Source organism: Canis aureus, chromosome 30 (genome assembly GCF_053574225.1).
Source record: "Canis aureus isolate CA01 chromosome 30, VMU_Caureus_v.1.0, whole genome shotgun sequence".
NCBI classification, from domain to species: Eukaryota; Metazoa; Chordata; class Mammalia; order Carnivora; family Canidae; genus Canis; species Canis aureus.
In genome coordinates this window covers 13,982,767-14,006,414 of record NC_135640.1, presented here as the reverse complement: position 1 = coordinate 14,006,414, position 23,648 = coordinate 13,982,767, and the positions used below count along the sequence as shown (strand labels likewise).

The 23,648-nt window shown below is 35.3% G+C and overlaps 1 long non-coding RNA gene across 2 annotated transcripts; it reads right to left on the bottom strand.

The window, feature by feature from the left end:
• Positions 1 to 4,045: 4,045 nt before the first annotated feature.
• LOC144301590 (uncharacterized) lies at positions 4,046 to 22,046 on the bottom strand. 2 transcript variants are annotated; one of them, XR_013368353.1, is made up of 5 exons: positions 21,913 to 22,040; positions 20,387 to 20,501; positions 8,813 to 8,958; positions 7,988 to 8,195; positions 4,046 to 4,351 (listed from the first exon to the last, which is right to left on the bottom strand). It is a non-coding gene; the product is annotated as an uncharacterized LOC144301590 (long non-coding RNA). The 2 variants fall into 2 exon arrangements; XR_013368354.1 differs by lacking the exon at positions 20,387 to 20,501 and having other exon boundaries at positions 21,913 to 22,046.
• Positions 22,047 to 23,648: the final 1,602 nt, after the last annotated feature.

Sequence of the window (23,648 nt, the reverse complement as noted above, 5' to 3'; positions counted from 1 at the left end):
AAAATGGGGCTTTTCCAATAAGGATATAAATGATAGAATATATAACACATTCAGTTACACAAGCAGCTGGAAATAGAACTTCTGTTTAAAAGGTGATCTGGTTAAGCAAATTCTGAGGACTCTTCCATTTTTTCTAAATTAAAAACTGAATTGCTAGTGACTTTATGAAATGTGAGGTAAGAATAAGCTTTTTAGAAAATATACTAAATGGTTTTGAATACCTTTGATTAAAATCTTAACATTTTCTAATTCTTATGAAATAGAGCTAAGTATTAAGACTTTGAAGAACATCTTATGCTTTCTTTCTCTTCATTCTTGTAATGTTTAAAAAATTATTTCTGGGGAATGGACTATCTCAAGCCATGTATTCAGCTTCTTTCCTAGAACAGTTGATCAAATTCCATTTTTCTCAGGTGAAGGAAGATACATCACATGGTAAATGGCCAAGATGAATCTTTAACCTCTAAGACAGCAATTTTCAAGAGTTACCTGCACAATCAACCATTTGTATGCCATCATTCCCTCACTTTTATTATACAAGTTACTGGAATCGGAAAATCTAAATCTTGCAACTGAGAGGGACTATGGATAAGAGGTGGAGATGAGGTGAGATCATGGTGGACACAGGGATGGAGACCAAAGAGAAACACAGACACAATTAATTATTCTTTCCCTATTTTAAATTGGAAGTAAGGTATTTTAATTGTAGAATTGTGGGATTCTTGCTGAAAATGAAATATTTTAGTTGCAGGTGAAATGCATCAAGAAAAAAACAGTGAAAACTAGCAGTCATCCTTTTCAATCATATCTACTTGTATCTATCATTTATCTACCTATGTCTATATTTACCTTAAAAATAGAAAAGAAAAAAGATGAGAGCACTGTTATTCATTTCTTAAAATCTGCTGACTTAGTGGAAATACTGCAACAAATGGTCTATGAAATGAGAGCCTTTGCACAAGTCAGTGAGCTTTACAGGCACTGACGATATCCCACTCTGCAATGCTATACTATGTGAGGATTCTGCATTTCATTATAACCAGAAAAAATTTAATTGTATTATTCTATTTCTAATGTTGTAGATAAAATGTATGGTATCTCAAATCCATTAATCTAGAATCTGAAAAATTGTCCTTGACCTTCCTCTGGATGTTTTGGATGCAGTACAAACAATGTGTAAAAACACCTGGGCTCAACCTGGCAAATGAAACCATGAGGTAATTGGTTAATTGCAGGTGAAATTGGCCACTCACCTCTTTTATTGGAAGACCAAGTGACTAATTGCACTTGTGAATACTGTAAAAGAACAAATTGCTACCTAATTATGGAGTAACATAGGTTTGGTGGGCATGCAGAGGCCCATATAGGAAAGAAAGCCATAGATCTGTCCTAGATCTGTCCATTGAAAGGAACTGGCAATGATAATAATCCAATGGAAATGATAGAAATGTGGAAATGGGCAGTGGAGGGAAAGTATAAGATGAACCTACAATATACAATTACGCCAGAAAGCAATGACACTCAAAGAATGATGAGAACATCAAAAAAATACAAAAGCCAACTAGAAGGCCTCCCTCTGGACACATAGGAGACACACTGAATATCAAAACAGGGACTCCTGAGTGGTTCAGCAGTTAAGCACCTGCCTTTGGCCCAGGGTGTGATCCTGGAGTCCCAAGATCGAGTCCCACATCGGGATCCCTGTATGGAGCCTGCTTTTCCCTCTGCCTCTCTCTCTCTCTCTCTCTCTGATGAATAAATAAATAAGATCTTTAAAAAAGAAATAAATAATGATAATAATAACTTATGGTCCAATGAATACATTAGGAAAACACAAATCCATATTGATAGACTAAATAAATGAATCAATTGAAACGTTGATGAGAAATGTGGATATATTAAGTTACATAGTTTCACAGTACCTATACTTCTCACCTCTATTTTTACCATTATCAGTCAGAAAAGGATGATGTGCAATTTTACAATGGAGAAGCTGAGAGATGTCATCTTAAATAAGTGATCAAAGTTTATCAACAACAGTGGGAAAAATAGAAATCACATGACACTTGATGTAATGCAGTGAGTAGAAAATAGCATTATTTCTATGATATCCCTGCCAGAAATACATAACCTTATTCTCTAATCATGAAAAAACATTTTACAAAGCAAAAAGAGACATTCTACAAAATAACTGGTCTGCAAACTTCAAAGATATTAAGGTCAAGAAACCAGTGAAAAGTTGAGGAGCTATTCCAAACTGAAGGAAACGGGGCATGACAATCAAATTCAATGCATGATTCTGAAATGGATCTTTGTGCTATAAAGACATTTTTTAGAGCCATTTGATTAAGAAAAATATTGTTCTTTCTACTGTACTTTTGATTTCTCTGAAAGTTTGAGATTATACAAGTTTCTCTTCTCACCCATTAAGAGTTACTTTCACTACTTCTTGTCATCTAAAATGGCTCAAAAGATTTTAAAGCATTGTCTTTTCACCTAAACCATTAAATATTTTAAGATATAGTAAAACAACTCAGTAGTTTTTACTCTGCCCTTTTTTACTAGAGAAAATGGAAATATAATTTCAGAAGATTTAGCTCTCCTTCCAGCCAAATTCTCACAATTTAGTTTTTCAGTTTGGGAAATGACTTTTCTTTACTCAAATTAAAAAAATTATGGCTTTAATTTAGGCCAAGCAGTAAAGGTTGTTGTCTCATTAAGATTTCGTATATGTGTATAAAAGCCCAAGATACTTTCTTTAATTCATTCAAGAAATACCGATTGACTCCTTATTTTGTTCTAGGCACTGAGGGTGTGTCAGGAAACAAAACTGATGCAAATCTCTCTGACCTCATGAAGCTCACACTCTAGCACTCTAGTGGGGAATATAACAAGTAAATTATGTTGTGTTTCAGATTCATGCTCAATGGAGAAAATGAAAACAGGGAAAGATAAATGGAATTTGGGGGCGGGGGCGGGGAAGCTTTAAATGGAGTAGACAGGGAGGACATTGATGAGAGGGAAGTATTCAAAGACCTGAAGAAAATAAATAACTATACTATGCATACGCTTGGGGTCCGGGTGCAAATCTAAGTAGTAGTGTTTTAGTTAACAATGGAGTGGTTTCATATGTTTATGGTTTAGAAGATTTATGCAATTGTTGAAAAGAGACTGCTGATTGAATCTCTCTCTCTCTCTCTCTCTCTCTCTCTCTCTCTCTATATATATATATATATATATATATAAAACAAAGAATTGAACTTCTCCTTATGGGGCTAAGTGTCCATTTGGAAAAAAATTAAAAAATCTTTATTTGGGTATAATATATGCAAATATTTCTGTGTAGGACATACACATATGCAAAAGTCAAAAAAATGGAGAGGGCATAGGTAACATAAAAGAAAGATTTGAGAGATACAAAAGAAAGAAATAAGGGGGATCCCTGGGTGGTGCAGCGGTTTGGCGCCTGCCTTTGGCCCAGGGCGTGATCCTGGAGACCCGGGATCGAGTCCCACATCGGGCTCCCGGTGCATGGAGCCTGCTTCTCCCTCTGCCTGTGTCTCTGCCTCTTTCTCTCTCTCTCTGTGACTATCATAAATAAATAAATAAATTAATTAATTAAAAAAAAAGAACTTTAAAAAAAAAAGAAATAAGGAAAGGAAGGAAAAAGAAAGAAAAAGGGGAAAAAGAGAAATTGAGAATGAGAGAAAAAGAAAGGGAAAGATGAATAGACCATGAATCAAGAGAAGAAAAAAACCTAGGGCAGTGTAAGGAAACATTTTCTCTAGAGGGCCAGGTGGTAAATATTTCAGGCTTTTCGGGCCACAATGGAGCTCTGTCACAACTCCTCAACTCTGCGTTTATAATGTAAACTCAGCCACAGGAAATACCTAAGTGAAAGGGTGTGGCTGTTTTCCAATTTAATGTTACAAACGCTAACATTTAAGTTTTGTATGTCCAAAGACACATCACAAAATATTTTTCCCTTTTTTATTTCATTGTTTTCAACCTTCTGAACATGAAAAGAAATGTTTTTATACTGGGCTCTAAAGACAGTACATGGGTCTTGATTGACCCTTAGGCTATAGTTTGCTGTTCCCTTGATCTAGAGTCACAGAGGCAAGTCACGTGAATCAATATGGTGCAATGGGAGGTGGAAAGGAATCGGATTAAGTACCTGGGTTTTTGTCCTGGCTGGACAGCTTGTTAGTCCTCTGGCTTTGAGTAAGCGTCCACCTCACAATGCTTTACTGTTTCAACCAATGAAATGAAGGTGTTGAAAGAAATGAACATCAAATTCTCTTCTTGCAATAAATTTTGTTTTATTACCTTTCAAAACTAAAATGGATACCTATAAAGGAGGAAAAAAAAAACATTTGATTTCAATTAGAGTTCATGATTTCAGTTCTATTCTTTGCAAAAATCTCTTCTTAAGACAAAAATGTTTTTACACCCCTTGTGTGTAGAAGTTAGTGCTTTATGCCCTTTAGGAAATTGGTGTCACCATGATTTCAATGATGCCTTGCCGGAAAAGCCCTGAAATGATCAATCTCAACTGCCATGAGCAAGGCTACAATATGGCCCGACAAGATGTTAGTAGTTTATTTCTAAATAAAAGCCATTCTTAAGTGATGGGTGAAAATTCTTATGCATAACAGTCAATCTCATTCGTTCCAGTTTAGATTTCTTTGAGGGCCAGGTGTGTTGAGGGTTAGCTTTGTAATGAAGCATGGGCTTCTTGTTGAAACAGCTCTCTCTGCAATGCTCTAGGGCAACCATGATGCAGATTCTGACGTATTTAACTATTCTTCAGGATGATTTCAATTTTATATATTTAGCAAGGAACTTTTCCCAAGGTATTTTTTTCCTCTCTTCCAGAGACAACGTCTGTAAGGTTTATCATTACCTTAAAATGTTAATTCTATAAAATATATGACATTTTTAAATAGCAAATCAAAAAATATTAAACTGATTTAAGTTGTGTTTCTGAAGGTAGTTGCAATAATATCGCCCCTTCTACTCCCACGTGAAGCTTTGGAATCTATTTTGCCTTCCCCTTGAATCTACTCTAGTAAATTGGTGTTGACCAATAGAATTAAGTGAAACTGATACTGTAACTTTTGAGGTCAAGCCTTTTCTGCAGCTTTCAATTTCTCTCTTTAGGAATCCTTATCTGACAGGGTTTAGGTACAGCTACTTTATTGAAGAGATGACATTGAGAAAGAAAGAGATGCCCAGGTGGCCTCCACCTGTTCTAACCATTGAACCAGAGACACCATGCAGGTGAATAAATTCATCCTGGGCATTTCAGTTCCTGCTAGCCCAGTGCCCCAAATTAACCCAATTTCTAGCTGATAATATTTCTAAATGCAGCCAAATGAGTAACCTCAGGAAATGTCATAAGAAATGCCCAGTCAGGGGATCCCTGGGTGGCTCAGAGGTTTAGCGTCTGCCTTCAGTCCAGGGTGTGATCCTGGGGACCCGGGATTGAGTCCCATGTCGGGCTCCCTGTATGGAGCCCGCTTCTCTCACTGCCTGTGTCTCTGCCTCTCTCTCTCTCTCTCTCTCTCTCTCTCTGTGTCTCTCATGAATAAATAAATAAAATCTTAAAAAAAAAAAAAAAGAAAGAAATGCCCAGTCAAGTACACCTGGCCTGTGAATTCCCGACTCACAGAATCTGAGCAAATACAATGATTCTGATTTTAAGCCATCAAGTATTAGGACAGTTTGTTGAGCAACAATAGATAAGTTAAATGAACTTTATTCCAATTAAATTTCATAATGATCAATTATATCACCAATTACACTTCAGGTAACTGTACACAGCTTATCAGTAGGTAGCTGCTCTATGGTAAAACATGCTGAAATCAGTAATCTCACTATATGTCTTCTGCATTTTAAATAGTCGTTGTTCTTTAGGCAATATTTCTTGCTGGCTAAAATAATTAAAAGATGCAATGCAACTCACAATGAAGTAGCATATATAAAATTTAAAATTGAATTTAAAATTCTTAAATTTAAAATTATCTACAATAAATTTAACATGAATTAATTCTGGTTTATTATTATCAGAATTAGCTATTTTATCATAATGCCAATAAAAATGGAGTTATATTGTTCTGCAGAATGTGTTTATTCTATATGAACATAAATATATTTTAAAACTATTTTTAAAGTATCAATATATTTATTTTTAAAATAACTGGAAATAAATATATTTTTAAAATAGCTGGTAAATCACAGAAAGATGGAGATTTATTTAATTCATATGTCATTGTAATTAAAAGATTTTTTCTTAATGTTGTGGTAAAGTTGCACTATATAAAACTATGATGGCATGATACACATGAGTTTCATTATGATCATATAGCTTATTTGAAATTGGCCTAATGTTTTCTCGATGCTCCTTCTTCATGACAAAAAAAAAAAAGAGTAACTACTTAAATGGTGACACAAATTGATGTTAATAAGTTAGTACATTCATATAAGAACTCCCAATTTTACTGCTAAAAGCACACCATTATATGCAGCATTATGTAGTTTAAAAGGCACACAGATAAGTGCCTGTATTCAAATCCATTTCTGTGCCCTTTGTATTCTTATCTTTCCCGGGCCAGCAGACAATCCGGCTTTTCACTAACCTTTGGCACTCCACCATCAGCAATAAACTGTGCTCCTTCCTAGTCCCTGAGCTTCCCTAATTAGCATCACCTGTGGTATGTTCCATTTGAGCCCCCCCATCAGCGGCATACACCTGCTTTGGTGCCTGCAGGTAGAACAAGGCTCAGTGTTTCAGGGCTCTGGGGAGTCCATCTGCATGCCCTAAAACCCTAACTAAACGAACCTATCATCTTCAATGAGTTTACTGTAGTCTCTAATCCTGGCAATTGTGCCTCAATGAGGTAGAAGTAAAGTGATAAACAAGAACCTGAATGGATCCACAATACCGTGGCCCAACAAATTAAGTAGAACATTTTCCCTTTGTTTTCAAAATGAAAAATACTTGTTTTTACCTAGCAAATTATGTAAAATATTTTCTATTATTTTCCAGAGGAAATATTGTTTGTTTTTGCATTTATGTTTTCTCTAAGCCTTCTTTCATAAGTCATGTAAGTTGTAACTTAAATGTAATCATTTAAATCTTTTTTTTGATCACAATATATTTTTAAGCATACATTTTGAAGCACAGCTTCCAAAATATTCAAGGTCCTGTTTTCCCTTAAAATATTTTAATGATATAAAGCATCTCACATGAATGTTAGTTAGATGGGTAAAATTGACACATTTAAAACATTTAAAATAAAAAATATATAGGAATGAATCATAAAAAATTTAATGAATGTCTTTCACTGAACAATGGATGAAATGTAGGTTGTTAAACCAAAGGAATTTTAAAAGGCTTAATTTGTGTTCTTCTCACGAACTCACACTTTTCTTTCTTCATACCTTTTTTCTTTGCCAAGGAGAATTGGCTGTGACACTTAATGGGTATATTTTGTTAAAGCTAAGTTCTTTTAATGTCAAGCTATTATATCTTCTACATACAGGAGAGAAATGGTGCCAAGATTTCTAACAAGTAGGTACACATTCGTCTTTAAACAGAAAGGCACTAAAAAAGCTTTGTGTTGGTAGATTGATGTGTTGAAAGATATGCAAGTCAATTCTGAATCTATTAGACTAAAGGCTGTTTTTGAGAAAAAGAAAAAGCCTATAGATTAATACTCATGCTAAAAACAAGTGTCTGATCTCCTTGCCCAATTCGTAATAAATAACACATATCTTTACTTGGACTAGAAAAGTAGGGTAGAAATTTGCTTTGTTGTACAAAGTTTTACTAAAGAATCAGAATATCATATCTATTTTGGTTTATAATTTTTTAAGTAAAAGTAAAAAAGAAAAAGTGAATACAATTTTAGTCTTCAATGAATTCCATTTGCAATGACCTACATGTGTAAGAAAGGAATAGCCATCATAACTTAATACTTACCTAGTTTTGATTTCCCATTTCATGCTCAGAATGAAAGATTGTTATATATGAATCACACACTCTTTATCTTACATATGAGAAACTGAGACCCCGAAAATGACTTGTCTGGGATTGCACCATGATTAGTGATTAAACTCCAGTGTCTTGATCCTTAGCATAGTGCTGTTTCCACTGCAATATTCCACATTTCTTCACTGATTTTGAGTCTCTGAATGTCAAGTGAAAAAGATGAATTTTAATAAATAAGTCTAAATTAAAGTGATCAACTATATAACTTCGCAGTCTCTCTTACAAAGTGGGCTGGAAACATCTCAAGAGTTCTAGATTATGAAGTCATGCCACCATAGTTATAAAGGTGGTAGGTAGTTCCTGTAATGTAGGTCATTTTCATCACCAATGGTCATCCACCTATTTAGAAGTATTTCAGATAAAGAAATAGACTACTTAGACAAGGCTCTAGGTCTATAAAGTAGCAGAAGGAAAAGAAAATAGAATACATAAACAGAGAAGTTTGCACAGGTTGTAGCACTACATTTGAATCAGAATACTGACAATAATAAGGTCAACCAAAGTTCTCCCTTGTATCTATGAATGCAGCACTGAGTAGCACTTTTCAAAATATGCTTTGCGGAATGTAAGTTTCTTAGAATATGAATAGGTTTTAAGTGAAAACAAAGGTTTTCAAATTCAAATATACTAGAGAAAAATTGCATACAATATCCCTTTCTTGGTATTTACAATGCATGTGAGGATACGAAAAGCTCTGCAAAGTTGTATACTACAGATACCTATTTAACTATCTTACCAAGTACTTCTCAAACTTACCTTAATACAGAACTTTTTTCAAATGATAACATTTTATAGAACACAATGGGAAACACTGATTGAGCGTATACTTATGTCCCAAAAAGCCAAAGCAAGGAATTCTATTGTCCATTCTCAAGCAGAAGAAATGTTATTTTGAATCTTTCCTGAGAAAATGAGATACACAAAATATCATTTCATGATCAACATCTTTCCTTTCCATCTGCTTTCCTTTTCTAAGCCCTCTCAAAATTAAAAACCCACAAGAGATTAAAAAACAAACAAACCCCATAACGTTTAATGTGGCTACTTCAGTAGGTGAAAAATGAGAGATACGTCTTTTCATTTGCTTACAAAGGTCACTGCATCTGTCATGAGGGCCAATCACTTTAGGTAAGATTATGGATTACTCCCTATCCCTAACACGTACACACACACACATACACACACACACACACACACGAATCTATTTTATGGCTATATATAATAAGTATGTCAGGGCTATATGGAGCTGAGTGCCGAGAATTCTGTATGGCTACTTTTTATGAGTTCGACTTCATTTTTTTGCCCTTGTCCCCTTTAGCAACGGAAGTAGAAAAGCAGGCTTCCTGCATAAAAGTTATGAATAAGCAAACCCGCAGAGTCCCCTGTGGAGCAGAAATTTTTAAATGTAAAAGATAAAGAAGAACTTGGCAAAAGCAATCTGTGAATTGACTTTAAGAACCCTCCAAGGAGTTTTTCTAGGTAGTTGCTAGTAATTCAGAGGAACTGCTAATAACCACTCTTATTCCCTGCTGATATGAGGTCTTAGCTGCTAAGGTCCTATCAGGACGGAAGCATTTAGCCTTATTCTGTACAGAGCAGATTTCCTTTAGATTATGTAAGAATGTGTAAAATATGGTGAGTTAGGATTTTTCTTTCCTATGCAAGCTGCACAGGACAAGGATGGGAGTGAATATGTCTGCTCATGTAGTCTGGAGATTCAAGGCTCCTTTTGTGAACTGATGATGGCAGAATGAGGAGAAGAGCTAAAATTTGCTGGGTTTTGTTTTACTTGCTAACTTTGTCAGTTCAAATTTAACATTGACTTCTAAACGGATGGGGATGTTCCTAGAAAGGCGATTTAACCAAGTATTGCTGAACAATTTAGCATTGCGTTAGTATTGACTTACAAGCTTTAGAGTAAATCAAATCTCAGTGATAAAACTGTAAATGGCTTCCCTCTGTCTTCAAATATGTATATATATATTTACATTCTCAACAATTCACTGAGCATAGACCTACAGCTTTGTTTAATGCAAAGTCTGGCCATGTGGAAAATATGGGCACTGAAGTGGAGAATATTTTCTCATTCTTCTATGCTAGTGTTGCCCTTTCCTGTCAAGATACACATGCACGTGTCCACAATAGGAGCGATATTTACAAGCTGTATTTTACATAATTCCAGGGAATGACTATCTACTCCTCCACCGAAGAGAATTCCCTTGGCACTCCTGCTTGCCATTCTAGCCTGCTGGTTCGTTTGTTCTATTGTATATCCTGCAGAGTGATGCATTGCAGCATCTTTGCCGGTTGTAGCTGAAGTGGAGTCATCCATCATCCCAATCACTGGAACTGAGGACCTTATGGACTGGGAGTAAATTATGAAGCTATGAGGAAGGTGATCATTTTTGCAGAAACAGCTATTTTATGTTCCTGTTCTCTCTACCATCCTTTCTTTCCTGTGTGGGATAATGAAAGAGCAAAAGCCACAGGACCGGTTTGTGTCCTACGGATTCATACTGAAAGAAGAAAATACAATCAATAAAAATGCACTTAACAAGCCTAAGATTGACTGGTCTTTTTCTTGTTTATTTTGAATTTCAGATGTGATTTTCTGTTGACCTGCTGTTAATGCCATATAGCTGTAGATTTCCCAGATTTAAGTGTGTTATAAATGGATAAACTTCACCACATGGGATGATTTAAACTGATTTGAGATCCAGTCTGGGCACTACAAAGGGAAAGTTGTCAATTATCCTAGTAAATTTCAGCCATGTGGAGTCAAACTAGATAAGTTATTCTTCTCCTACACTCTCTCCCCTACTTTCCGCAGGTGGAAGCATCAATTAATGGCTGAAAACTTGCCATTTTGCTTCAAGTAATTTACACAAGTCTTTATTTTATTCTAGTAAATTTAGAATCAGTTTAACCTTCAAAATATGGAAAAAATGTTTAAATTACTTCAAGAAAATTGAATAACTTCCCAAATATTATTAAGGGAAATTGAAGATAATTATAATATCTTAAAATTGAAGTAGTTCTAATACATGACTAATTTTACTGAACATTTTTTCCTCCAATTATTCTGCAGTTATATAGTTTTATCTTCTAAAATCCACCAGTATTGATCTGCTTTGATTTATTTTTGTTGCATATGTATTGACTATTTTCTAATGGAAGAGTGTTATATTGCTATTATGGATACTTACTATTTCTTTCATAAAAGATTTTAAATCTAAGAAGTGATTATTAAAGAGAGCTAAATAGCCTCACTTGGTAGGTGGATTTTAATGTAAATAATGTGATAACACTTCAATGTAGTTGCTTTAAAATGGCTTAACTAGTAGAACATGTCATATTTAAATCTAAATTAATATTTTATTTTGGAAGGTGCATTTTTTATGGATAATAAGACATTAAAGGAAACATTCTAACTAAAAATTAAATACTGGGAAAAAACTAAACCTCAGTTACATCTGGTTGCTATATGAGAGATAAATATTTAAAACAAATTATACTATGTGTGGTATTTTTGAAACAAATATTTACCTTTTATTTAGGATGACCACATACATACTTTTTGTACCATAGCTACTGAATGTTTATGCAAAATGCCAACAGATGCAGTAGCAATCAAGTCTAATGGAAATGAAAGTTAGAAAAGAAATTAAACTTTCTTTGAAGGGGGGGTTGTTTTTCATATGAAGTGTAGCAAAGCAAGCTAATTTTACCATGTTTAAATGCAAATTTTATTGAGACACATCAAAGGCAATGAAAGGCAGACATAATGGTTTCGTTCTATTTTAAACTACCTTATTGGCTTCAGCTGCTCTTTTTGAATGACACCAGTCTCTTACACTTTATTGATAATAGTTTACACCCAATCTTTCACCAAGGAAGAGAAAGTTCATTAACCTGAAGAATCAACCCTTCCATAACCTTTTTTTTTTTTTTTTTTTTTTGGCCAGGTAGTAAAATAATGAAAGAGAGACTCTGTTAAAAAAAAAAAGTCTTTTTCTATAGTTTTAGTTTAAAAAATGGAAAATTTGAGAGTTTTACAGGAATTACAGAAGCACCAACTAAACATAGTTCCTGAGATACTCTTAAGTGTTACATCCATAATTTTCAGTTGGGTGTGGAGCGCTGTCCATCTAAGGGTAATTCAGATAGGGTGCTTTTAAAATTTGCACAATAAGCCAAAATCAGGCCCTAGATGGACAAGGTTCTAGAATTTCACATGTCCTTGTAATAAAATATTGTGACTCTTATTTCAAAGAGATTTATAGGGTTGTGTGTAACTTAGGTTGCTCAAATTTCACATGAACATCCAAAACCAGATTAAATTCATATGGTTTTCTGTATGGGATGAAAAACAGCTTTGGATGTACCACCTTCTTGTATCTGATTTTACTAAAAGCTAAGTCACATAATCCATAGTTAGTGGCCTCTGACGCTTAGGAAGCTTCTTTACTGTTCTTTGTAAGACAGTTTCCAGGTCCATGGTATAATTTAAAACAATTTATGTAATCGACAGAGAAAGAAATTCCCATGTCATATCTTAGACAACGATTTGGCTGACAAGCACTCTAACATGACTGAATTCTACAATTTGTTGTTGAGCTAGTTCGAACTAAGGAGGCAAGTATGTCTAATCCTTGGCATACATATATTTCAAAAATATGGTATTACAAAGTACTGCACCTTAATTAAACAATGTAATATTATTAAATATTACTAGTTTTGAGCCCTATCTTTAACTTAGAAATTCCCACATATAAACTAAAATAACTACTTAAAAAAGTTATAGAAACATGACAATATATACATCATGCTTACCTCAGAAGCAAGCAAACAAAAAAATACCATTGCTCACTGTTGTTTGACTTACCATTTCCTGCTTAAAATTCAGAAGTTTCACTTAGTAGGTTTCTGTGCTCAGTATTTTTATAATGTAACACAACTGTTTTGATATAAATCACAAAAGCATACATGGCTCTTCTTTCATCAATCCACTTGAAAATGTCTTCACCAAAATAGCCTTTAACTGTTCCAAAACTTGATTTCATATACCCAAGAGGAACCCCATTTTCTATCTGAAGAACATCGGGATTATTATTTCATAGGAAAGCAATCATTACGGTGCCTGTAGCACCTGTGACTGATTTTCTGCGTTTACATGTTCCTACACATCGTTAATCCTTCCCTTGTGTACTGCAAGGCATATGGCATTAGTCAGTAGTGAATTAAAGATCTTCTGTTTGCTTCAAAGATAACTTTAAGGCCCTATATTCATGATGTAAGTGCATGATTATTCATTTTTAAAGCCTGCTGTGTAATTTACCTAAGGTTGTTTTTTAAATTAAAACATTAAAATACATAGAACAAAAGATAGAAAATAAAGTTAACTCTTACACAGCTGTACAATAACAAATGATTTCCACCTTCTGTTTTAGAAATGATGCCATCCAAATAACAGAAAAACAATGTCAGAAATCTAAGAATACCTTTAGAACAGCTATGGATAATTCAGAAGTTTTCAAATACTCTGTTCAGTAGTATGCAAAAAATTCTCATTCTGATGCCAGTAATACACAGTGCTATGGAATCCCAAGCTAAGCTTTCCTCTGGATATTTCTTGATCTTTTTATGTGGTTGTTTAGCTCTCTTACTTTTTATCTGCCTCAACTCTGGTGAAACATAGAATAAATCTGTCTGGAGTATCAGGCAAATGACTTCTTGGTACTTCTTTATTTTCATTTCTTTGCAGTGATTTTTATAGCTCATGGGGCTGGAACCGATGTTAAGACATGGTCAGCTGTTTTCATCTGCTTGTAGCAGGAAGGGCCAGAAGGCATATTGAGGATAGCCAAAGAATGCAACGTTTAAGAGTTCAGGGTAGAAAATCAGATTAGGAGCTATAAAAAGATCAAGAGACCAGTGTTCTTGTGTGTTAAAATACGGGTGGAGAAACCATTAGAATTTAAGGTCTATGAAGGCAGGAATTTCTGTCCTGTTCACTGCCATAACCAGAATAGAACATAGTAGGCACCCAATGGATATTTGTTTAATGAATCAATAAAATGCACAACACAAAAGCAAACAAAAGATATAGCAGATAGTACCATAGAAAATGAGGTAAGAGAAGAAAGGCCACTCAGTAGAAATAAAACTGATCAATGAAATATACAGGAAGCAGGTATACAGACAGGAATCCGGAAAATGCCAACAGATGAGAGCAAGGCAGGCAAAAAAAACCCTTTATAATGATGATGACTTTTTGAGCACTTGCTATTGCTTTATGTGGTTTTTGTTTTTTAAAGATTCTATTTATTTGACAGAGAGAGAGAGAAAAAGAGAAAACCAGCAGGGAGGGTGGCAGGCAAAGGGAGAAGCAAGCTCCCCACTGAGCAGGGAGCCCAACTCCTGGATTGATCCCAGGGTTCTGGGATCATGACCTGAGCCGAAGGCAGACAATTAACTGACTGAGCCCCCCAGGTGCACCTAAGTGTTTTACATAGATCACCTCTCTTTGTCCCTGATAGTACAGACAGGAAAATAAGTCACGAGGTCTCGATTTTAGAAGATGGTAAACATCACATCAGAATCCAGGGTTTCTGCCCCTGAACACTGCTGTACTGCCTCCTTTTGGATTCTCTAAAGATCATGAATATTAAATAGGCCCTGGAAGAGCAAGCAGAACAATGGATGCACAAAACTAGAAAGAGAACTTGATTTTGAGCCAAACATTTAGGCTGGCCAGGAAAATTTATAAATTGGATTACTGTTTGGAGTTAAGCTGACCCAGGACTTGATGTTAGGATGACATGGAAGCACATCACAAGGTATGAGCAGATTAGGAAAAGGGTTTGTTTTTGCCTTTTATGGCATGCATCATCCATTTCAGTTTTCTTAGTCGAAGGATTTCCAATATATTTTTTAGCATCAAAACATTTTATGGATTTCCAAAGATCAGTATTTATATTTTAGTACTTGACCTGCTGATTGGTGAATATATATATATATATATATATATATATATATATATATATATATATACTCTTCTAAAAATAGTGTTTTCCTGCACATTTGAATTTTAATCTTTCTTTTTTTTAAAATTTTTTTTAATTTTAATCTTTCTAAGAGAGCATCTGCATAATTTGAAAAATGGAAAGCCATCCATTTAAAACATATTCTTTATACAATTCACAGGTATACTGTTGAAGCATTTGGATTGTTAAACTGTTGGATGAAATAAGATGGCCACCGAAATTTATCTAAAGAGTAGATTCTAAGCTATTAGGTTTACTACAATTTATTAAGATCTTAATTGTTATTTACTTGTATTAATTAGAGCAGGTTTTCTCAACCTTGACACTACAGATATTTTGAGCAGGACAATTCTATGTTTTGGGAGATTGCATTATAGGATGTTTAACAGCATTCCTGGCCTCTACCTATTAGATGCCATGAGCAACCACCCTTAAAAATAAGGTGCTTACTTCTGAGGATTTACCCCAAAGACACAGATGCAGTGAAACAGCAGGACACCTGCATCTCAATGTTTCTAGCAGCAATGTCCACAATAGCCAAACTGTGGAAGGAGCTTCAGTGTCCACTGAAAGATGAATGGATAAAGAAGATGTGGTATACGTATACAATGGAATCTTACTCAGCCATTAGAAACAACAAATACCCACCATTTGCTTTCATGTGAGTAGAACTGGAGGGTATTATACTGAGTGAAGTAAGTCAGTCGGAGAAGTAAAAATATTATATGGTCTCATTTATTTGAGGAATATAAAAAATAGTGAAAGGGAATAAAAGGGAAAAGGAGAGAAAATGAATAGGAAATATCAGTGAGGGTGACTAAACATGAGAGACTCCTAACTCTGGGAAATGAACAAGGAGTAATGGAAAGGGAGGTGGGCGGGGGAATGGGGTGACTGGGTGACAGGCACTGAGGTGGGCACTTGACGGGATGAGCACTGGGTTACATAGCATTATGCTATATGTTGGCAAATCAAACTCCAATAAAAACATATACAAAAAAAATAAGGTGCTTAGCGTGTAAAATTAATGCCCTCTCAGGTCACATACTACCTTACTCTGGTCTGAGACCTGGTACATGTTGTCAAATGTCTTCTTGGAGACATGGTGGGAAAATTCTACTCAATGAAATACCAAGTTAGAGGACTACCAATGGTTTTAACAAGTCCATTACAAAATGTATAAAAGGGCTCAATAATAAATAAGATCATTCTCATTCAAATAATAGGTTAAATATGTAGAGGTTTTTTCCTACTTGACCATTCAGGGACTGTTGGAAGAGGTCATCCAAAGGACACGACTGTCTGTTGCCCAGTGAGCTGGACTCAGGCAATTGGAGTGGCTACTTGTTCTCTCCTCTGTCCTAGGAACATCCGTTCCACACACCATTTCCACAGTAGGAGCCATTTCAAAGATGCCTCCTTGAGAAAGTAATGTTACTGAGGCCACCTGAACCGAATATGTCACTGAACCCTGTTAAGGTCTCTATAAAAACTCTGAAGATTTGGGCAGGCATGTGGGAAGATGGACTCATCTTACCACTGCCCAAGGCAAGCCTCATATGTAAGTAACTTCCCTTGCTTACTGAAATTGCCACCCACCAGTCGGGAGTGGCCTGCCTCTTCTTTGGTCTCTCCTAATGCTCCATGTGTGAGAGACCGTTTCATATTTCATCTGGGAAACTCCCAAGGTGGTGAACTAACAGGGACCCAGGTTCTTTCTACACTGAGCCTTCACCATCTTCTAAAGCCTCTTATTTTCTGTGACCAGTTGGTAGCAGGGGAAGAGAATGTGGAAAAGGTGAACACACTTCTTAAAAGCTGCATTCCAGATGTATGATACTTTGTCTCATACCCCATTGGCTAGAATTCAGTCACATGTCTATGCCAAAGAAATCTGAGAAATGTCATCTGTGTGTCCCATATAAACAGGAAACATATAGTTAATGAGCAGCTTGTACATACACCCTAGAGAACAGAGAGGCAATGTTTTTGACGGAAAAAAAGAGAGAGAAAAAGAGAAGGACATACCCCTCCAAAACTTGTACTAATTCAAATCACATTGACAAAAAAGTGAATAAATAAACTGGGACAAATTCACACAATTGGATACAATGCAATCATAAAAAGAAAGAAACTACAGCTAGTCATGACTGCAGGAATGAACCTTTGGAAATATATCAGGGCAACATAACAAGTCCTGGAAGATGACACATACTATTACAGATAACTATAGAACTTCAAAACAAACAAAACACAACAATAAAACATATGTCAGGCACATGATAAAACTAGAAAACCTAGAAAGTGGTAAAACGGGATGAAAAATAGTGGAGACACAATGAGAGTGGAATAAGAGAATGGCACAAAAGTAGATGCAAGTTATTGGAAATGGCCTAGTTTGGGGGTTGGGTGGTGGGTTCAATGCTACTGTTCATATTTTTATTCTTTATAACTTACATATAATATTGTTAACGTATTTAATAATGTATTACACTATAAAATATTGAAGCAAAAAAAGATCAAACTAGAACAAGCACATTAGAATTTGTTTATTATTGAACATTATGTACTTACTGAGCATTTGCTATTGGCAAATTTAACCAAATTGTTAAAGCTTTAGGACTCGCCCTGCTAGTTATTTTAGAAATCTTGAAGCAGGATGAAGCAGCTAATTAAACTGCTGTGAATTTCTGGTATTATATTTCATTTTTGCTTTAATTACTGTTATTTTGTGATTTATTTTGATTACAACACATTAGTTTTAGTATTAAGATTTATTAGTACACTATTTTGAATGACTTGGAAGAAATTGTTTTTCATTCTATTATGCATTTGGAAATGTAATTTTATTATTTCAAGGAAGAGATTTTTTTTCAATATTTTAAATGTTTAATGGAATTGAAGAGCAAGTAAGAGAAAAATATACAGAAATATGTTTTTTTTTAAAGATTTATTTATTTATTTATGAGAGAGAGAGAGAGAGAGGCAGAGACACAGGAGGAGGGAGAAACAGGCTCCATGCCGGGAGCCCGATGCAGGACTCGATCCCAGGACTCCAGGATCGCGCCCTAGGCCAATGGCAGGCGCCAAACCGCTGAGCCACCCAGGGATCCCCAGAAATATGTTTATAGTAAACTATTAATATATTTTTTTAGATGGATAATATTTAAAAGAAAATTTTAAAAACCCTCTTTGGAGCATATTGATAAAAAGTTTGTATACTGTAGAGTTAATTCATATTGGAATAGAAATACCTAGAAATAATGTTTGGAATCATAGAGAAAGGCAGCAATTTATCAAAATCAATGTTGGCCTGTGGGCCAGTTAGTGGACAGATCTTTATTTATTTATTTTAAAGATTTCATTTATTCATGAGAGAGAGAGAGAGAGAGAGAGAGAGGCAGAGACACAGGCAGAGGGAGAAGCAGGCTCCATGCAGGGAGCCTGATGTGGAACTCGATCCAGGGACTTCAGGATCAGGCCCTGGGCTGAAGGCAAGCACTAAACCGCTGAGCCACCCAGATGTCCCTGGACAGATCTTTATTATATTCAAATACCCTCCTGTGTACTCAACTTAGAGTCACAAAATCAGAAGATGTCTAAACTTAGGACTCCTGCTACCACCTCAGAGTCCACCCCCCCGCCCCCCCAATCTATGTAGTTTTTAGCCTTCTGTCTGAGACAATCTAATTGAGGATCACAGAAACTGAGAAAATGATGGGGACAGGCAGAAAGGAAAAAAAGAAATTCATTTAAACTTCTTTTTCCCTTTTCTTTTCTAATATCATAGGAATGTGTCTAGGTACCCATTTAAAGTGCAACAACAAAGAAAGAGTTCATACTCTAGTTAGTAATGGGTGATTGATGAGACTATATTGGAGAACTACTATTTTTAAAGATTTCTTTATTTATTTGAGAGAGAGACAGAGACAGAGACAGAGCCAGTAAAGGGAAGGGCAGAGGAAGAGAATCTTTAAGCAGACTCCCCACTGGAACATAGAACCTGTCCTGGCTCCCAACACAGGGCTTGATCTCCACCCATGAGATCATGACCTGAGCAAGAAACCAAGAGTGGGACACTCAATGGACTGAGACACCCAGGCACCCCAGTGAGAAGTATTCTTTAAAAAGATTTAACATGCTCATTTATACTCCCATTTATATTTAGTTATCATTTAGATGTGAGCATTCATAGAGATGCATATTGTTTAAACATCTTGTTTTGGCAAAAGTACATAAAAAAAATCTCAAGCAAATAAATTTGCTTGGGGATGGTCATGATATTTTGACAAGTTTAGGATGGATAAATATAAAACTGACGCAAAAACTATGATAGACATTGGTGTTTGCTTCATTATTGTCATGGAAATTTTGTATAAAAATACATTTGACAAGCTTTGTTATGTTTGGTGCAATTGAAAAAGTTGTTTGTGTAATTCCTTTGATGATTAACTGACTGGAGTTTTAATGATGCCATTGAAGAGGAAAACAATGAGGCGTCATTCCTAACAACTGGTACCCGCAGCATAGAAAATGATTTTCACATTTGGCAAATTTACCTTGAATACAGCTGTTGGATGAACATAAAATTTGAGTAGTTGGAAGAAAAATGAGATATGGAGCCTGGCACTTATAATGAATTATCAAATGTGAGTAATTGTACTTAGTTGAACCAAAACACTGAACTTTTTGAAGCTGACTCATCACTTTAATAATTTCTTTTTTAAAGCTATTTTATGCCTAATAAATCCATAAAACATCAAAGTGCTATGAAATATGATCAGTGCTAGTTCTTTCATTATATGGGGAAGGAGTGAGCTTTAAAGTAAATTTTCCCAGAAAAAATTTTCTCCATTAACAGGGTGATTACCACACTTTTGATTCTCTCTGCCTGTTCATGATTTGGCTCTATGAGGTAGCAACTGTGTAACTAACTATACAGCAGTTTTTCAAGCAAAATTTCATTCCCAGAAACATGAAATGTGTCATAGAAAAAGAGCCCAAGAACATCAACAGGATGGAGGGTGGATGGAGAAGGAAAATCTTGGGATCCCTGGGTGGCGCAGCGGTTTGGCGCCTGCCTTTGGCCCAGGGCGCGATCCTGGCCCATCGATCCTGGCCCATCGATCCTGGCCCATCGATCCTGGCCCATCGGGCTCCCGGTGCATGGAGCCTGCTTCTCCTTCTGCCTATGTCTCTGCCTCTCTCTCTCTCTCTGTGTGACTATCATAAATAAATAAAAATTTAAAAAAAAAAAAAAAAGAAGGAAAATCTTGATCTTTACCTTTTCAAACATGCTAGTTGTTCAGGGCCAGGTATCCAGAGCCCAAGATCTGCGAACTTAAACTCAGTTGGCATGACTTTATCAGGGATTATCATGGTGCCATGCTCTATCGTAGCTAGATGGGAAAAATATCACCAATACTTCCTATCATGTCAAAGGAATTTGCAATATTATTACCTTTTTCTAGAAATTAAAAGAAGGCCAATGAGTCTCGTTTGATGTGGGTTTCTAACTTTTATTTCCCCCTTATACCTAGTGTTTATTGGAATAAATATGCTCCATTAAGTTGCAAGAAGGAAAATAAGGAAAATACAGGCTTAGGCCATCCAAACCTTTATAACTTGCTTTCTTGATCAGGAACATTGAGAAACAGTCTGGCACTTAGGGACAAAAATAATGCATAGAAATTGCGATCACTTTGGGTGAATTTAAGATTTAGGGCATCAGTAAACCAGGCTATGAAGCATTTGAGTTTTCAGGGTCCTAAATTAGAAAGTTGTAGTTGATGCTAGGAGTTGGGAGACTACTTGTTGGTAGGCAAAGGTTCAAGAAAATACAAGCCTGTTGAGCCTTGTAAAATTCGTGTTGCATTTTAAGTTTTATTGCGACTGTTTTCATATTTAATTGGTTTTTAAAATATTCTGCATGTTTTAATGCATATTAATTAAATAATACTATAAATATTCTTCAGAAACATGAATTTTTAAGTTCATTGTCCCTAGGATATAGCCAGGTTGGTCCTTTTAGCTGTGATTAATGATTCTCTCTGCTGCATAATATCTCATTACCTGGATATACCACCATTTATTTACCATTCTTCTGTTTATAGATGTTTTAATGTGTTTGGTTGTTTTTCTAATGTGAACAATGTTATTTGAATATTCTCATACTTTTTCCCTGGTTATATTCAGGAGTTTTCCTAGTGCAGTGGCTTTCAATAATGTTTAACCCTGGCACAGAACATGAAATTTATTTTACATAGTAACTAAGTAAACAAAAATTTCCCCAAACAACAAAAATAATTCTTATTTGATTCAGTCTCATATTTTCTACTCTATTCTATTAAATTTATCATTTATCCTACGTTATTTTTAGTTTTTAAACTTCTTGGTCACCTTCTTAGAATCATGACCATAAGATCATGAAAATTAAAGCTCAAGTTCACCTGATTTGGCAAACGAACCCAAGTGAAGACTGGAGTACTATTAAATTAATCTCTTTGAGATTCCTCGTTCACTGAGTCTGGGTCTTAGAGGACTATCTAATTTGTCTGTATGAACCCTTGGTATATCAAAAGCTCTCTTCTCTGCCTTGCCTACTGTCAAGCAGAATGAATTCTTCTCTTGTTCCTCTTCCAGAGTAATACATATCTGGGGGATCTATCCTTCCCTACAATGAAATGGAGAGTTGAGGAAGAGGCTGATGCTCTGAGATTTTAACTGCAACTAGTTATGCAAATTCAAACAGGAGGAAGAAGTAGCATATCTCTGCATTTTTGCCAATCCAGTTTTACCAATAATACATACTACGATCCTCATTTAGCTTCTCGTGTCTGCTTTCAGTTGGTTGGATTTAAAATAATTACAAATTCCTTGACCTTCTTTTCATGGAAAGTTGGTTCTATATCTATGTATATATATCCAATCTCCTAGGCACTGAGTGGAGAAGTGATGCTGTAAGATTCTGAGGCTACAGCATAACAATGCCACATTCCTTCTGCATTGTTCTCTTTGAACACTTACTCTCCAGATGCTTCCTGGGGATCTCAGAACTCCGTTGTCATGATGAGAGAAAACCAAATCACCAAGGAAGATCATATGAGAATATATAGTTGACAGTACAGCTAAATCCGGGATTAAGTTCTCTTATCCCAGGCACTAAACATGGGCGTGAAGAAAGCTCCAGAATAATCCAGCACCAGGGTATTTGAGTGACTCCCATCCATTTGAGTCTGCTCAGCTGAGGCTCTCTCCGGAATTGTGAGAGACCAGACATATTTGCTGGAACCCATCTTAATTCCTGACCCACAGAACTTGTGAACATATTCGATGGTGGTTGTTTTAGGACACTTACCTAGGGATGGCTTGTTTTCCAGCAATAATGACTGAAACAATTGGAGCAAGGAAAGTGTGGATGAGGGAAAATAAGAAAGTTTTCCTCCCTCCAGTCTCCAACAATATGTTCAGGCAACAGATGAGCCATAAAAAGGGAAAGGACAATTCTTGGGAAAGGGAACTGTCAGATATGTATATCATTTTTAGAAGGTCTTCAAGGTCTATCTGAATCTAACCAGTCAGGATAAATTATTAACAAGTAAGCCCCTAATATTTATAAACAGTTATTAGAGGGAGTTTGAAATGGCTTTAGGACTTTAATTTTGGATAACTAAGTCCAGGTTGTAATAAATATCACCCACCTGGCCAGTTCCATGTCCATGGCTTGGAATGCAAATATATGTATAACAAAAATTATAAATATGTACAAAATACACACCCACACATACATACATACACATACACACATTTATTTAGAGAAAAAGGCAAATCATCCCATGCACTCCTCACCCAAATTTATATCAAGGTTTGGATTTAGTAATAGAGAATCATCTTCAGATAATCCTAGATTTAGCACAAGCCACATACCATCTCTTATATTGTCTACATATTTACCTATATTTCTAAACAATGAGAATTAGTATCTATTTGAAGATCAAAGATAATTATTTATTTTTTTATTATATGTTACCAAGAACATAGGTTAAAACCTAAACATTTAAATAATAAGGACAAAACAAAAAAGGTAAGGTGAGAAGCTAAGGTCACAGAAACCATATTATTCCCATAACTTTATTTTTTTTCCCATAACTTTAAAATTAAAGCTTCCTCCCTTTTATGACAGCAGATTGGTTGCAAAATTTATTTTGGAATTTTTATATAAAATCTATGCCAGTATAGTGCCTAATAATGTCCTTGGAAAAAAATCAACTTTATTTATCTGGTTACTAGGACTCTTAGTTTCAAATTATAGATATTCACAGGTACTAGCTTAAGCAAGAATGGTTTTATTATGGTGCAGGAATATCTCACAGAACTCAAAAATAGGTATAAATTTAGCTCTTAGGAACTGCCTGGGAATGGGAACTGAAAGGTTTGCGTCACTTCAAATTTTCTTTCTCTCAAAGATAAGCTTCTTCTTATTTTCCTAACCATGTAATATATCAAAACAAAATTTAAAAAGAAGAAAAAGAAAAGAAAACAAAACA